Source organism: Cylas formicarius, unplaced genomic scaffold (assembly GCF_029955315.1).
Source record: "Cylas formicarius isolate icCylForm1 unplaced genomic scaffold, icCylForm1.1 PGA_scaffold_4__25_contigs__length_36172078, whole genome shotgun sequence".
NCBI classification, from domain to species: domain Eukaryota; kingdom Metazoa; phylum Arthropoda; class Insecta; order Coleoptera; family Brentidae; genus Cylas; species Cylas formicarius.
In genome coordinates this window covers 16,761,753-16,777,079 of record NW_026844334.1, presented here as the reverse complement: position 1 = coordinate 16,777,079, position 15,327 = coordinate 16,761,753, and positions in this window count along the sequence as shown.

The window sequence follows — 15,327 nt, the reverse complement described above, 5'->3', positions numbered from 1 at the left end:
ATATATATATATATATATATATATTCTCACGTATTGATTCACGGATGGAAAAATGTGATGACACTATATTCCGGGATATCATCCGTTCGCTCGTTGAACTCCGAAAACACTTCGAGTGTTCGAAGTGTTTTCGGAGCGCGAGCATTGAAGATGCCAAGTGAGATTTTGGCGAAACGTCTGCAGGATTCCAGTCGGATGCAAGATTTGCAGGATTCCAGTCGGAGTTCAACGAGCGAACGGATGATATCCCGGAATATAGTGTCATCATATATATATATATATATATATATATATATATATATATATATATATATATATATATATATATATATATATATATATATATATATATATATATATATATATATATATATATATATATATATATATATATATATATATATATATATATATATATATATATATATATATATATATATATATATATATATATATATATATATATATATATATATATATATATATATATATATATATATATATATATATATATATATATATATATATATATATGATGACACTATATTCCGGGATATCATCCGTTCGCTCGTTGAACTCCGACTGGAATCCTGCATCCGACTGGAATCCTGCAAATCCTGCATCCGACTGGAATCCTGCAGACGTTTCGCCAAAATCTCACTTGGCATCTTCAATGCTCGCGCTCCGAAAACACTTCGAACACGGTGTTGCCGAAACAGCTGTCATTTAAATATATTTTTGTGAAAATCTGAACAACGTTTGTTCTTATTTAACTAAGATCTCACTCGGCATCTGCTCGCGCTCTTAAGACACTTCGAACTCAGGGTCGGAGATCAGCAAACGAATGGATAATATCCCGGAATATATTGTTCACAAATTTTTCATCCGTGAATCAACATGTGCCCCTCAGTTTCTTTTATTTGGTGGAGCATATTCAAAAGTTTTACTTGGCCATCTATTTTCTTCCATTCGTCTAACATGCCCATACCATACCAGTTATCTTGTTTCAATTCGTTCAGTTGTTCTGTGTATTTGATTTGTACGGCGACTGGTCATTTGGTATGTGTTCTAATCTTAATATGCGACATGATCTGCTGAGAAAATCCATTTCGTCCTCGTTGATTCCTCTAGCTGCCAACATTCTGATCCGTATGTCATTATTGGTTCTCGGATTGCTGTGTATATTGTCGATTTTGTTTTTATAGATATTTGATTAGACCAACGTAAAGGATTCAAAACTTGTACATTCATGTGGCGATTGTATTCTGCGTTGCATATCTTGTACAGATGAGTATTTGTTAGGTATAATACTACCGAGGTATTTATACTATTCGCATTGATTAACCTGTCTTAACCACAGGAATTTCGCCTTCTTTACCTATTCTTAAGTATTCTGTTTTGACCATGTTCATTTTTATTCCCGCTAGGTTATATTCATCTGGTAGTTTCCTTAACATATAATCTATATCCTCTTCACCATTTGGAAGTAGTGGTCGCCAACCTTAATTCCCATACCCCAGTATTTTTGTCTCGATTTTTGTAGTATTTCTTGTACAAAAATTTTAAACAAGCTAGGAGAATGGCCATGTCCCTGTTCAAGATCCTTTGTCACCTGAAATGGTTCTGACAAGGTGTCTCTGGAGGAGCTCTAATATACTATTTATGTCCGGTCTCGTCAAAATATTAAATAAAAGTTTTAAGGGTATCGTGTCGTAGGCTTTTTCCTCGATCAATGAAGACAGGCTGATTAGTGAGGTTACGAGCAAGACGTTTTTTTTATAATTGTCCATACAGGACCTTCTTGCTCGGATTCCGCTTTGTTCTTCGATATCTCGGTACTCCAGTTCAATACGCTTTTTTAGTATCCGACCATACAACCTTCGTGCCGAGCTAGTGACACTAATCCCTGTGTAATTCCCACATACTTTTCTGTCTCCTTTCTTTCTTTCTTTCATTTATTAAAAACATCGACACACATTTTTACTAGTATCAGTATTAACTCTCAAAAGTGTTCTTTTTGATTTTTTGGTAACACAGCCCTGTTATGTTTTCTACTGTCCTTAAAATAAAATTGCTTATGTATCATATTACCAGATTGGAATAAAATATCATTTAGTATTTATCAATTGCGGAACCTTATGAAATTTAATTTTAAGTTACTGCATTTTTATAACGAAAAATAACACTTTCGAATCGTATTTTATATTCAAACTGACAGCCTTAATTTATATTTGAACAAGTTTATTCTAAGGATATCTGAAAACAAAATAATATAACGTAGGTATTCACAAAAATCGAAATATAATATTTGTTTGTTTTTAAAAAAAAAGTGAATATAAAAATATAATGAACATGAAACATAAAACGTTTACAAATTATGCAAAAAAATATGAGGTCTATCTAGGATCTCTGATGACGGTCTTGGGAAAACAATACTTGGAATTAAAACTTTAGGTGGACCATTTTAATTTAGGTAAAAACTTGCAATGAAAGAGTTATTTCAAAATCAAAATGTCTTACATATTAAGGAAGATATGGCATATTTTTAACATCAATTTTTTGATTTTTTAATTTTCTAAATACTAGGCAGTAAGCAAAACGCATATTTGTATTGTTAATAATAACTAAGTTTCCCATAGCAACACGTCGCAAATCAAACATCCGATACATGACTTTTAAGGAAGAGGATATAAAGAGGACTAAAAAGGCAGGACAGTCTATACTAATACTGGTCATGGAACTCCCTTCACCAAGCCACTTTATAAAATAAAACTTCCAAAATAAATAAATTAATTGCAAATTTTGCATTTTTTTGCATGTTTCGAGTTAACGTTTTGTTTAACTGAGTTTAGAATATTCATAAACTAAAGAAAAAATTTGGTTAAAGTCAGTCCTGAGCCGCATTAGTACTGGTCACTGTAACATCATAGATGATTTTTCTCCATGCGTTTCTGTATTTTGTCATCTTGGTAACATCGTGACTTTCTACAGCTAGTCGTGATCTGGTCTATCCATCGAGTCGGAGAGCGGCCACGTGATGTACGTCCCTCCACCTTGCCTTGAATTACGAGTCTTTCTATATTGTCCAGACTTTTCCTCATTATATGTCCAAAATATTTAGTTGTTTTAGTCGGATTTTACTGGAAAGCCTGTTGGTAATATAAGGTTCATTTATAATGGAGACGTTTGTACGGCATTCTATCCAATGGATACCTAGCATAAGTCTGTAACAATACATCTTGGTAGCATCAATCTTCTTACGTTCCATCTGTCTGAGAGTCCACGATTCGTAGGCATACGTCAATATGCCATAATGCCATACAGTTGACTAGCCGGTTTTTGATGGCTCTTTCCAGATCTTGGTCAGTCTCCCAAAGCGTAGATTATTTATTGAAATGGTTTCTGCCCATGTTCTAGCGACCTTATACGTTAAATAGTTTAGGAGACAATATACACCCCTGAATGACTCCTTGTTCAAAGGAAAATTCCTTTGAAGCTGAATTCTGTATTCTAACTGATCCTATAGTGTGCTGATACAGCTGGATGATAAGTGAAATAAGGCGTTGCGGTACCCTTACTTTCTTTAAGAATTTCCACAGGTGATGCCAACTGACTTTGTCTAAAGCTTTTTTGTAGCCTACGAAACAAATATAAAGAGGGATGTTGAATTCCCTTGCTTTCTCTTTGATTTAGCGCAAATTCAGAACCTGCTTATTCTGCTGGAATTTCTCTTTCTAGAAAAGCTTTCAGTCGTTCATTTATAATTTGCGACATTACATCACTGGCATGTGAAATGAGGGAAATTATGCGATAGTTGCTGCACTTATTGTTTGGTGGGAGTGACTATGGTGGAGGGTGGGCAGTCGTCGAAACATTCTTCTGTGTGCCATATTTTATTACAGATCAGATGAAGCACTTTTAATCCAGGTTGTTTAACGGCTTTGATTATTTGTGCTGTCATTAGGTCTGAACCTGGTGCTTTATGATATTTTAATTTGTTAACAACGGCCAATTCGACTTCACTTTTAAGGATATCCGGTTTCGTGGTAGTCGAAATACCAAACAAATATTTGGAACACCTACCGAGTTGCTAGGAGTGACATGTCTGTAAGAACAACAAGCGTTCAATTATTTTCCAACTTTTCGTAGTTTCTGACAACATTCAAACGAATTGAAGTTTAGAGAATATAAAAATATTCATCAAGAAATCGTTCAAAATATTTATTACGGGGGTAATTAACGTTCTGTGCTTTCAAGTCGTAATTATCTAGGCAACTTTTGGGCCGAGTTGGACCAATAGGAAGTAACCCATGTCGGAGAAGGAATCATTATAGGTCTGTCGTCGATCTTATTGAAATCTCAATAAATACACATCTGATGCAATTTTATGTCGTAATTCGCTTGTTGCCGCCAGCGACGCCATTACCCGCTCCTTTGCCAATTTCTGCAACAGGAAAACGGCAATTTACCGAACATTTTCGCATTGTAATTTACACGCGTTACACATTCCCAACGAGACCCGCTAATAACCCAGTATGCGGAGTTGTTTATTTACTTTCCGGCAAGACATTAACAGTGGGACCCCGTGTTCGACAAATATAAATCGCTCCCCCATGTTTCTAATTCACGTCGCGTCGTAACTCAGTCGGTTTACGAGATATACATGGAAACGGTATCGGGGCATCCCTGGGATCGAAACGGTACTCGTACTACTCTTTTGAATGGAATGGTTCCGATAGCCTGATCGCAATTTATAGGCGAGGTTCACTGTAAACAACCTACAGATCTTAAATCACACGTCTCAGACCACAAAATTCTCGTTTCGTAAGGCTGAAATATATTGGAACCATTAAACCCGCTGTGGTAAACTTGCTTGTTTGCTTCTACTTGCATTTCAAGAAGTTGGGTAGTTTTATTATGCAATGGGCTGTTGAAACTGTCTTTGATGGTATCAATAATAAATTAACGCACAGACCAATATTCCTTTTCAATTGGTCAAGTCAGAAAGAAGAGATTTAGAAGATTACCGAAAGAATTATTCTTCATCGTTTGGCGTTTGGGATGGTTATCTGGAGACGTGGATACACGCGGAGAGAGTCTGAAAATCTAAATGCTATTAATCTATTGCAATCCAAAATATGCAACAAAGAATGTCTCCTGTATTATATTTATCTAGTTTTTGGTAAAGAAATGGAGTACCAAAACATTTATGCTTTGTTTTTCGCTTTCCCTGTAGCGAGAATTGAGTTATAAAAGTTAATTTGCTGAGAAAAGAAGCTCCATTGTAACCTGCAATGATATTGTTGCAGTTAGCCAAACAAACAGTTTTCGGTAATATAAATTACTTACCTGGAAGTAACATACATGTAATTCTTATGCAACATTAAGCAATATTGTATTCACGTGCGGTTGAGTTTGACTTTCAGGGATCAAGTTATAGTTATAGCAGAGACTGAGCTACCTGGATAGTCAAACAATACTGAGCAAGTTAGTCCTTATTAAACCAAGGAACTTTAAAAGTGCCATCATAATAATGGGGCATACTTTATTATGCACGGGTGCCCAAAATACTTACCTAGATGTGGGCGAACCATATCCATTCTATACTGAGAGCAAGGACTAAATGTTAAACTTGTCGTCGCCCATATTTATTCAATGGATTTGATGACTGAATATCTTCCACATAAACGTGGCTCGCTGCAGTGAACATACTTGAAATATAAACCAGTTTAAAAATCTGAATGCCCCATTTTACAGTATTTAGAGTTTTCTGAATACTTAGCTCTATTAAATATAGAATAAACCTTTGATTTGGAAAAAATAGTTTTTTGTTTTAATAGCCGACTATAATATATTACAGCAGTGCTCCTTTCTAAAGTTTTTAATGACATGTGATATGTAAATGAGCATTGATAGTGTTGCGCCCAAGATTCCAGTTTTCAAAATAGATAATAAGTTATTGTAGTTCCTTGAAGGCTGAGAAGAGAATTACGTGACCAAAACTAGTACCACTGAAGATTCAATTGTAGTAAATTTCACATCTTAACATTCTGGATTTCCAGCATACAAATAAACTATCCAACAAAGAATTTCGTTTTTTAGACGACGGCGCCGCGTCTGGATAACTCACCATTTTATGTGGTGTATGTAATTTCAGCGAGACAAATATGGCTCTTGTCATTTATCTCGCCAGCAAATAATCCGTATTATGTTTGGTTTATGATAACCCCGAGCAAATCCGATAAACTATAAATAATAATCTAGTTGGCCGTCGAGCCACACCTGTGAAACCTGTATCGGGGGATAACAGATACGAATGTGGCAACTTTTAAAGGTTCGACGTCGATATTAGTCACTGGAACTGCGGAATATGACGCAAGTCGAGGGGTAGGCGTTGATCAATGACGACCGCTGTTAAAACCGTTCACATGTTTCTTGTATGTCCCTAATTTATTGCAGTTTTCGATGTTGAGCTTAATCAGGACAAAAAAAGCACCAAACGCAAAACACTGTTCACAGTCTTTAGTGGATAGAACAGCTGTGGGAACCGCATCGCCGATTTGGTTAGTTAATCTAATGAATTGTGAATTCAAAATCACTCACTCGCACTTATTGGGCGCAAACAAATCAACACACACACTCTAAGGGTCTATAAGAATTTAGGATTCAGATTCTCAAGTCATGGTCATCGGTGATAATGACTGTATGTTGGAGATTCAAGTGTATTAGAAGGATTCCAGATTAGCTAGTTCTGTTCCTCCTAAGTATTTGCCTGTCAGGTGTCCATTACGTTCCTTGAAAATTGATTTTTTTGGTACCATATTTTGGCTTTTCCATTAATATAAACATGTCTTTTTTTCTGACATTTTGCCAACTAATTCTTCTGCGTAACTTTGTATTTGTGTTTTTTAATATAGGAGACGGAAGAAGGTAAGAATAACGTCCTGGTAAGTTTCAAAATTTCTGCAAGCTTGGTTGATATTTTTTCTTTTTATTAATGAAAGCTGTTCAAGTTTAATCTTCTCACAAACAAGGGACAGTGATATTGAAATATTGATGGTATGATATTCAAATGTCCACAAAACAAAAAAGAACCTTTCTGCGAAGATCTGGTCGGACGTGGAGGCCGATGAAATAAAAGAGCGCTCAAAATTCTTCGCACTAGCACTCAACGAAAATCAATACAAATGACTTTCTTTAAAGCTCAATAGTTATTGTTCACTAATAAAAAAAAACTCTTTTAACCTAAAAATGCATGACAAATTTCTACCATCCTCTCATCTATTTTAGATCACACGGGTCCCTCTTCAGGGAGCGTAAAATAGGCGGCATTGTATATGTGTGGTTGTGGGTGTAAAAAATAACTTCCAAAAAACGAAGCTTTCCTTGACAAGAATTCGCATAATAAGGACATTAAAGAAAATAAAATAGAATTTTCAAAAAAAATAATACCGGTGTTCTGTCGTAATTTTGTTACCTTATTTATATGCACTACATTGTTTACCTATTTTTGACTTTTGACTTGAGAAAATCTATAACACACTGTGTATGCGTTCTAAATATGTGGGATTATAAAGACTTCTTCTTCTTTCGGTCCCATATCAGGTCCCCCTAATGTTGGCAATCACATTGGCGAGTTGATCACGGTCTTCGGCTAATCTGAATAGTTGTTCCAATCCCGGATGTTCTTTAACCATGACATTTGTTTCCTTCCAACACCTCTGCGACCTTCGATTTTGCCTTTCATTATGAGTTGAAGGCTTTTGTAACGGTCCCCTCTAAGAATATGCCCCATGAAACAGGTACGATATTTTTCGTATTTTGATTGTGTCAAATAACTCACGGACGGCACTTGCTCTATTTAAAACTGCTTCGTTGGTCTGCAGAGTGGTCCATGGTATTCGGAGCATTCTTCTATGCAGCCACATCTCGAATGCTTCCAGGCGATTGATAGCATTGACCTTGAGAGTTCAAGTTTCAGCACCGTATAACAACACAACATTATAATGACTAGTTAGCGATAGAGTGGTAGTTTGGGTCCAAGTACACTCCGCCAAAATTAATCGACAATGTTTTTTTACATTTACTTGCATCTACTCTATTCTAAGACGCTTAGCACAACAGAACAACAGGCTGGCCTGTTTCCCTCTCGGATTGATCGCACATATATGAGCAAAGGAAATTGGGAGTTTAGGAGTTCTCATTGTCTAAATTAGTGGAATAAGTGGATCCATCCACATGATACTGCTCGGATTACTTTCTGAACAACTGTAGACTGATCTTAGATTCGTTAACCGATGTCCGATAATGATCCCACCATAGTTTCCCTAAATAGCTACCGTTATCGATGTGTATGAATATGAGATTTAATCGATACTCGTGATCGAGCAATACGCAGGTACAACTGAGCAGGGTACTTGAATACGAATGAAACTTGTTCTAAAGCCAGCGAATATTTATGACAGGCACGATAACGTCAATAATTTAATTCAATTTATAATTGTAATGGCGCTTTACGCCCCAGGTGCGACCGTTGATTAAGAACAATTATTACGCCTACCGACGCCGAAAGCGTTCGCAAAGCACATCATGAGCGACGTTTTATCTTGCAAGATAACTCAATCCAGAGCGGCGAGCAATGAAGTCGATTTACACCGTTTTCGGAAAACTGCCGTCGATTTTTCGAAAACGTCGTCAACATGAGTTCGCCGGCTCGTTTCCAGCGCTTTGAAATCGTTGCTTATGACCTAAGGGATGATTAACGAGAGGCGCGAAAAGTTGATTAATTAAACGAGCTTGGGTTTCAAACTCGGAAAAACAATATTAGTCGCGAAATTTGAGCTGCGGCGTTTTGCAAAACGCTTTATCGCGGACATCGGATCTCCGTAGGGTTAAAATTAATGGAAAACGCTTACCGGTCTATGCGCGGGCGTGGGTGTGTGTGGCGTTTGCTTCCACACCTCAAATTCCGAAACGAGTTGTTTTAAAAGATACACGTCGCTAATATGGGGGACCGTGCTATGATTTTTAAACGCCAATGTCTACGACAAATTACTTGAGATTAAGAGCCGTAACAGTTGCCGCATCTGGACATGCCAAATATGGAACTACAATCTAAATCAGGAGTTTTTCTTATCGCAATAAGTGACATTTAATGATTCTATAATACTAACAGGGCAGAACAGGTTTTCCTGGCAAATTACCACAATTAATAGGAAACCATTTGATTTTTGGAAAAAAAAAGTCAGCAACTTCGTTTGCATAGCGAAATAAATATAATTTGTACACCGCAGGACAGAGAACATGTTATTAGACTTTGAAATGATTTGTTTTTATTTGTTCGATACGAAATAAAGTACAGAATCTCAAAATTTCGTGTTATATTTTAAAGTAGTTTTTTTTTTATAAAATACAGGGTACACAATTTGAGAGGCATCAACGAGTGAAAGTATTAAGATCTTTTTGTTTACATGTGATTTGAAACTCAGATCTTAATCTTATCCTGGGCTTTTATGTTCATTCGATTTTTTACTATTTCGTCGTTTTGTTTGTTGTTGCAAAATAAGAATAGACGCGATTTTTGTGCATTAAGTTTGACTTTATGATCTTTTGTTTAGTTATGTTTTAGGTCTCCGTTAAACATTTTTTGGGTTTCGTTCGTATTTTCTAGACTTGTCAAGCTGAGAATCGTCTAAACTCTTTAAAACAAGAACGTGCAATACGCTCATCTACATGAGCTATATAAAGCGAAAATAATAGAGGCGATAAAATAAACCCATTCGGTAACCCTGTAGTCATTGTTCTTTCTTTTAAAGACACGGAATGCTCTCGTTCGACCTAGCATTAATTATGACATAATTCAACAAAGTCTTTTGAACATTCAAAGTAGTATAGTTTGCCCAGTAATAAGTAGTAATTTATGGTGTCAAAGGCTTTGCTAAAATCTAGTGTGTGTGCATCATGTCATCAACAATTTTTGAGACATCCGTTATAGTACTAAAGTTTTTACGAAAGCCTGACTGGAACTCTGGTGTATGATGTGCATGAACAAAACCACTCAGTTGGTAAAAAATATGCTCTTCTATAATTTTCCAAAGTGCAAGTTGAACACTGATGGGTCTTATATCATTAAATAAATTTTTTTGTGAGGATCGCCGTATTTATTATCTTCATAAGTGATTAGGATACACATAATTTTATATTGCTTATTGAAATTTGATCCTCTCCTACAGCAGAAGTTTTTTTAGGGTATCTTCATCTACAAGATTTAGGTTAAATTAAATTGAAGTGATTGGTTAGTTGCGTAGGGTCTGAAAGAAAATCAGGATTGTTGCTATTTGGTTCGCCGAGTAAGTTTTACTGTTTTGCATTTTGCAAAGTTTTTTCCGTTTTTGACGTTAATTGGCTAAAATTTTCCGAATTTATACATGCTTTCCATAGTTTCTTGGTATTTTTGTAGTATTGAAAATAGCCTTTTTTTCATATAACCGCAGTGCTTTGTCTCTTAGTTGTATTTATGAAGTAAGTTTTTATAAAAAATGCTGACTTTGCGATTTACATCGATGGTAGGGTATATCATTTCCCAATTTAACTGTGAGGCATCCAGATTAAGTTGGTGGTGGTGGATCTTCCTATTGTTTCGGGTTTGAACAAACTTTAGGCTGTTATTAAAACCGGCAATTTGAAATTGCGCCTAAATGCGATTATAGTCACTTAAAGTATCTAAAACAGGTATAGAAAATAATTTCTGAAAATGTTCATTATCATTAGTTATAATAACATCTATAAGAATCTTGTACATTCTACAGTTTGTTGTTTGAGGATGAAACTGTTTACAAGATTTAAAAAAGTTTGTTTTCTGGATTATTTTCAATATTTTTGTAGCCAAATGTTTTCGGAGGTCTATAAAATGCTAGGTCAATGCTCATGTATTCAAATTCCATAGGTATGTTTTAAAAACTGACTCTAGAGAATGGAATATTTTTTTAAATAGAAATCAGAACCACCTTCGCTTCCGTTTCTATTTTAGCTTAATAGGTTATAGTCTGGAACCTTAAAAACTGTGCTGTCATAACTTGGTGTTGGCCACTTTCCTGACAACCCGATTATACCAAATTTATATTCATGTGTCATGTAAAATCTGTGGGAATTAGTTGAAACCCGTGTTTAAAGAACAAGCATTTTCGAGGTTAGTATCATGATAAAATTTTGTCTTCTTTTAAATATATGTCTTAGTAGGCTGCGAAAAAAAAAATGAAGTCTTGCGTCAAATAGTTTTTTATTGATAGCATTTTAAACAAGACGTGTCCTAAAAAATGTCGCACATAACGTAAATTGAGTATAGAGCAGTCATAAAGTTTTTGACAAAAGAAGGGTTAGCACCTAAAATTATTAAAGAAAGGCTGGATGCTGTGTACGCCCAAAGTTCTCCTTTGTATTCTGTAGTGGAAGAATGGGCAAAACGTTTTCGAAAGGGACAGGAGTCCCTTGAAGATGATTCAAGAACAGGTCGACCAGTGGAGGTCATCGACGTTTAAAGGTCAAGGAAATCTCAGGCCTTTTTTGGAACTCTGTGGGTCGGAACCGAAGCCTGTGATAGAAAGTATTGTGACGGGAGATGAAACTATGGTTCTCCATTATGGCCCGCTATCGAAAAAAGAATTAATGGAGTGGCGTCGTAAGGGTGAAACACCTCCAAAAAAATCAGAGTCTGCCAGTCAACAAAAAAGGTGATGGCCACAATCTTTTTGGATTGTGAAGGAATTCTTTTGATAGATTTTAAAGAAACTAATACCACTATCAATGGTAAATATTACGCAACATTATTACATAAATTGCGAGACTGCATACGTGTAAAACATCGAGGAAAACTGACCAGAGGCGTGCATCTTTTGCACGATAATGCACCTGTCCATATTACTGGTGTTGCACAAGCTGCCATTTGAGGGTGTGGGTTCCAACAGATAGATCATCCTCCCTATAGTTTAGATATGGCTACCAGCGACTATTATTTGTTTGGATATTTGAAAAAGGACTTGCGCAGACGGCGGTTTGAGTTAAAGTTGAGTTAAAAGAGGCTGTTTTAGCTCATTTTGCAGACAAACCAAAAGAATATTTTTTTAAAGGGATTGAGTTGTTAATAAAGAGATGTAATGAGTGTATTGAAGTTATTGAAAAATAATAAAAAAATGTTACTCTATTTTGTTTCTTTAATATTCAGGCCCGGGGAAATTTTGGAGCTGTCCTCGTAAATGAGCGACTTTAAAGAGCTTGCTGTTTGTTAGGGGGATCCCGTTGTACCCTTGTCCATTGTTACCTTGCAGTTTTTTTATTTGGCCCAAACACCGTAGCTCAAGCTTCCCTGGCACCCCCGAATTGTTAAAATACCAACCTAGACGTAATCGTGTTATAATGTCATCCATCGATATTAGCCTAATCCTTTGGTTTTTAAAGATATAACGTAAAAAATGACTCGAATTCCAATAGAAAATTGTAATAAATTATTATTTCATCAGGCATTCCTAAAAATGAACTTCTTCTGATTTAAGATACACAACGTACACTCTAAGCACCAGAATCAATTCATTTTTACTATAAAACTACAATTTCAGTAAACCCCTAATATTTATCCTGATTGCACATATAATCAAACGTAAATAAAACAAACTACATTTATAATGTGCCTTTTTTTAGGGCGTCGCTATATGCAATAGCAGATCCAAATTAAAACTTAGATGTAGCCCTTTAAAACAGCTCAAAAGAAAAAAGTGAAAAAAATTCTTTTGTATACTCATCTTTACCAGAAATTGAATAAAAAGGCGTATGATTTCAGTTCTGTCTTTTTGGGATTAGTTTTAGTTTAATATTTTCTCAACTTTCAGCGATTTCAGAGTCGTCTCCACTTACCCCTGTTCCTCTATTTCATCCATTGAATTAATATACACTTGCAGAACTTCACTGACATCAAACACTTTGCTTTAAGCTGTCCAGCAACATTTCGGTCAACAATTATCGCGACCCCTGTAAATTTTTCTTGCTCCAGAACACTTGGCCACGAACCCAAACGACAAAACCGACCTGGAACAGGCCTTTTAATTTTTTGATATTTATTTTCTGTCTCGTTTAATAATATTTCGACCTTTTCGTCATAGATACCCCTGCTTTGAATGTTGTTAAATACTCCAGATATGCTTTTCCAACCCGTTGAATTTATTTTTGAGTTTACAACCGCTATTTTCCGCAGCATTAGACATTTTTACCTTCCTCTTCCTCTTTAGTTTTTAGCTTAGATTTTGCAAATGCTGGCACTGCTTAGGTACACTTTATCCTTGTTTGAATCTATTTAACTACACTTCTGGCACTATTGACTTTTTTTCCCTTTAGTATCGAATATTTATTGATTTATGAGGATCGATGAAACGCACGTCCACTCTACAGCAATGCCATCTATATATTTTGTAATTAAAATTTGTTTGGACATTTGTTTATTTATTATAATTTTTGATTCTAAAACCTTAACAGGTTGTATAACGTAGCTTAAAGAATTTAGCAGTTTGTGAGAATAATAACATAGATTTTGTAGTAAAAAATGTTTATTGTTACCTGTTTTGTAACGAAAAACCTGGTATGTAGGCTCACCCTGGTATGCTCCGTAGATTTTCTTAAGCTGACTAAGTTGGTAAAAATAGAAAAACAATTAAAAATGTTTTGAAATGAAATGCCCTTTTTTATATGAATTGCTGCTCTAAAGTACGGTCTTTAATTTATTCTGAATTGAAGTTGTATAAAATGAAAAAAAGTGTATTTGAGCATCAGAAATACAAACACGATTTTTTATGCAAATATTTAATAAAAATTAATAGCGATTGATAACAGTCACATTGGGACAGTTGAAGTACCATTAGACGTTGCTTTATTATGGTTTTTATGGCGAATCAAGCGAGCGACAAATTACCTTGCCTTGAACACGTTATCTCCGTTTTGTAAGTTCGGTTTTGAAAGCAAAAATTTGTGCTTTTGCCTTTGCCTTCAACAACTTCACATTACTTAAAAATTGAAACTCACCATTGCGACTCTCAATCATTTTTTCAGATCTGTATGTGTATAGAATAACTAAATGCAAACCCTAATCCTGTTCGAACCTTTTAACATGTAAGAGAAACTGCGCTGCCGTTTACAAATACGAAAGATAATAATCCTAGTGGAAATGAAAGCAATACGAGAACTTCTCCAGCATAGAACTCGAATATTAGAGCGAGCCGCGTGCTTTTGTTGACATTTCTCGTCGTAAAACCTGCTTTATTAAACGTTAAGAAATATTTTATAGAGGTTTTACGTTTGTTACTCGTCGCGGTCGTACTATTAATCTTAAATAATTTATAGATACGGTCCAAGACCAGTGGCTTTTTAAGAAGAAATAAAAAAAACGGAAAGCGCTCGACGTTATTGTAATTAAACCGGACAATTCCTATAAAGGTCGCTTTTTAGGAATTTAAAATCCTTTTATTTCTTCCGCGGGAATGTTGTTTTACGTCAGCCTACGTCACGAGATTATAAATCTGTATGTGCAGCGGATGACCATTACGTTTTGCGCTTTTTGCCAGCCATGTTGTGTCAGTTTTGTGGTGTTTGTTACTTGCATTGGTTCCTACCAGTAAACCATTTTAAGTTAAGCAAATTTTAGATAACGTCAAGGTCAGATATTGTGGCCAACGGGATACCGAACGTGCTAGCGATCGCCAACATTAAATCCTTACGACTATGTTCGCGTTGCAGTAACAAAAGTCAATTAGGCACCCGCCGGTGGTACCGTCCTTGATAGGCAGCGCTTATTAGGTTCTAGGCGGGGGGTCCTATTGTGCCCAGCGCCAGTTCCGACGAAATGTTAACCGATTTTATCCACTTCAAAGTGGTCGAAAAAGCGCCAACATTGTCAAAAATGTGGCAAAGTATCATAAACTCTCACAAAGTTTTAAAATAAACGCGATACTGATACTTCAGATCGTTCAAATTCATTAGAAATCGGAACGTGTCGAATAGCTGTCTGCTTTACCATCAATTTCATTCAGTGCACATGCGCGAATAGTGTCTCTAATTTACTACCCACTGTAGTACTGTATATTGGCAAAGAAAAACGAGATCAAAAAAACGTTAGCCGATCAGCTACGAGATGGAGAGCAATGAAGAAAGAGAAGAAGTGAGCGAGACTACCCGTTGTTTCCCGGTACGATGTCTCGCACCTCGCTAATTGCTTCATTACGATTCGAGTTTAATTGGTTTATTTTCAGTGAGTTGGAACACTCGCGTTTGATAATAAGAATTTTAAAT